Below are 3,413 nucleotides of genomic sequence, written 5' to 3'. Positions count from 1 at the left end.
GGAGGGACGTCTGTGTGCTGCAGGTGCAGCGGCCGTTGGGTGCCGGGCATTCCCCCCCGGGGTCCCCGGGAATGGGACAGGAGAAGACACCAGCACTGACGACCCATGCCAGGATCTGGGAACGGGAGTCGGGAGTCCGCGCCTGCCACCTTCAGCTCCGCGGGCGCGGTGACGGTGACGGTGACCTTAGAGGGAGTATTACCCGCAGCTCACTCCGCGCCCTGACCGTGTCAGACCTTTGTTTGCACAGTCTCGTGTAACTCTACCTCCGGGCCTTCCCTCTTGATAGTCCCGCTGCCGGGAACACGCTTCCCATCATTCACATGCCTGGCTTCCTCACCTCGTTCAGACGGCTCCCCAAACGTTCCCTCCTCGGAAAGGCCCGCACGGAGCACCCCAATAAAATTACGCTCCCGGGAGCCCTTTCCCCATTCTCTTTGCTTTATTCATACATGCTTGCTACCTCAAGTTTAGGGAGGCGATATATAGAAATGTACGCCCACCATTGAAACATACATAATATTTGATTTGCTCGACCGACTCCGGCATGCACTCGGGGATATTTTCTCTTCTGTCCACCGCCTTTATCTTTAGCAGCTAAAACCATGCCTGCAACATATTGGGCAATGAAAACAGATTGGCCGGGTGACTGAAAGAACCCTCAGGATCCAGTGAGATGCACGCTGCTGTGATCTTTAATTTACAGATGAGAAAATTAGAAGGGTTGGAAAGGTCAAGTTACGTCTTCAGAGCCTCCAGGATGGTGCGTATCCGAATCAGGATCTGACTCTCCACCAGCGTGGCCCCCAGGGCCGGCCCTCTTAGCCGCCACACCACACTCTCTCTAGCCCAGAGGGCGCCTGGCCGGCCCGGTGGTTTAGGGAACCGTGGAGGCTTCGGAGGGAGCGACACAAACGTTGGTGCGGTAGGGGCTGGGCAGACACATGTGACTAGAGAGAGCCAGGCAAAGGGAGAGGACTCGGTCTTAAAGATGCCGAGACTGAACCATCCACTGGAGGATTTAGTCCAAGGTGAGAGAATCTTAGCACTGGAGGTAGTTAGGGCTGGAGGTTAAGGCCAACCTCCGATCCAGGCAGAAATGCTTTCCACGGCATTTCCTTTTTATCCACAGAATAGGAAATGTGATGACTCACCCAGCAGAGACAGACGACAAGCTAAATATTCATCATGCTAAGAAGGCAGCAAAAAGATAGGAAAAACTGAGTTGATCGATATCAAAGGAAGACATCTGACACAAAATGAGTCTTTCAAAAGCATCCTCAGCTCCAGTGTGAATTCAGTGGAGAATTGTTTTCCAAATTCCTTCAAAGAGCGTCTTTAGATTATTTCCACTGTACTAGAATATAGGGGGGGAAATGGGCATTGCCCAGCCTATTTTATGAGACAAATACAGTTTTGATACAATTTAATAAAACATATCTTTGATGACTCCCAGCAAATCACAGAATGCAACTACAGCGCATTATATGTTAAACCAAGAGCTAACATGCCCTAGACAAAATGATTAGATAATCAGCTCAAAAAATGTTGAGGGGGCGCCTGGGTGGCTCAGTCGGTTAAGCGTCCAACTTGGGCTCGGGTCATAATCTCGCGGTTCGTGAGTTCGAGCCCCGCGTCGGGCTCTATGCTTAGAGCCTGGACCCTGCTTCCGATTCTCTGTCTCCCTCTCTCTCCTCCCCTAACCCACTCGCATTCTGTCTCTGTCTCTCTCAAAGATAAATAAACATTAAAAAAATGTTGAGAAAGTTATCAGTAAGATTCAGCATCTATTCTGGATTAAAGTGTTGGAAGGAAAAGCGTATAGGATGACTAATCATGCTCAGAGAAGACAGGAAGTGATGTAGTAAAAGTCTGGAAAACTATAATCATAGCAACTATACCAAAAGCAATAGCAACATTTGAAATCCTGAATTAGGAGTTTATATTTAAGTGGTCTAAATATAGAGACCGACCAGAAGAAATAAAAACTTATTTCAACACAAAATGACAGGAGCAAAAAAAAAAAAAAAAAAAAAATCACAAAAATCCTAGAAACAATGAGTTCAAACTTACAGGGTACGAGATACCAATTAAAAAAAAAAAAATCCCGTGTATCCCTAAAATTAGTGAGATAGAAAATATAGTACAAACAGCTTCCGTACGCAAAAGAATCAAAACCAATTACACTCAAGATCCCACGTGTGTGGGGCGTCTGGGTGGCTCAGTTGGTTGAAAGTCTTCAACTTGGGCTCAGGTCATGATCTCGCGGTCCGTGGGTTCGAGCCCCGCGTCGGGCTCTGTGCTGACAGCTCAGAGCCCGGAGCCTTTTTCGGATTCCGTGTGTGTGTGTGTGTGTGTGTGTGTGTGTCTCTCTCTCTGCCCCTCCCCTGATCGCGCTCAGTCTCTCCCTGTCTCTCAAAAATAAATAAATGTTAAAAAAAAAACAGATTCCACATGTGTGACATATGGCACTTATTAAAGAAACTTTAAAAGCGCGATAAGAGTAACAAAGGCATGAACACAGGGCTTGCTAAGCATGGCTGCTGTCTGGGAGCCAGAATGCAGGAAAAAGAAACAGAAGTTGCTACCAAGACTCAACCCAATATCAAAATCCTGTCTGTATTTTTACAAAACACGGCATGTCGGTCGTGACATTCGGCTGCAAACGTGGTCAGGCAAGAACGTCAGAGGTTTTTTTATAAGTAATTATGAAGCCAAGAAGCTGACAGCCGCGGTGACCCTAGCAGACCAAAGTGACCATTATCAAAACCTTGTCACATCGAGCTCAAACCTGAAAGTTCATCATTCGTTGGCCATATTTTGGGAACTATTTGTGGACCAGCCTCTCTGCGCTATTCTGGGAACTGGGTATGCAGCCGGGAAGAAGGCAGGAAAGGTCCCCCCCGGTCACGGTCACGGTCACGGAGAAACAGACAATTAACAAGTCAACGCATAAGTGGGCAGGATGATTTCAGAGGGTGGAAAGGGCGGTGCGGACCACAGGGACGGACTGTGGGCTGCACGTGTGGTGGCCAGCTATTTTGGATCGACAACCAGAAGGCCTCTCTAAAGAGGTAGACTTTTGAGCCAAGATCTGTGGAACAGAACAGGGTTTCCAAAAATAATTTCGATTGATTACATGTCAGTCAAGTTGCTTTGGGGGGCACCCTCCCACGTGCAAGTCTGCACGGGTGAACTTGGCAATTTTAACTTCAATTCGATCCTTGCTGTCAAGGGTCTTACGAGCTACATTACACACAAAGACCGGGCAAGACTGTTTGTAACGAGTATTCCAAAGGGCTCCTACAAATCCATAAGAAAAAGGAGAGAGTGGGAAAGCGGGGGACGTCAAGAACAATTCACAAAAAGAAACATGAAATCCAGGGGCGCCTGGGTGGCTCAGTGGGTTGGGC

This window comes from Herpailurus yagouaroundi, unplaced genomic scaffold (genome assembly GCF_014898765.1).
Source record: "Herpailurus yagouaroundi ecotype Mexico unplaced genomic scaffold, PumYag 207, whole genome shotgun sequence".
NCBI classification, from domain to species: Eukaryota; Metazoa; Chordata; class Mammalia; order Carnivora; family Felidae; genus Herpailurus; species Herpailurus yagouaroundi.
This window is presented reverse-complemented; position numbering follows the sequence as displayed.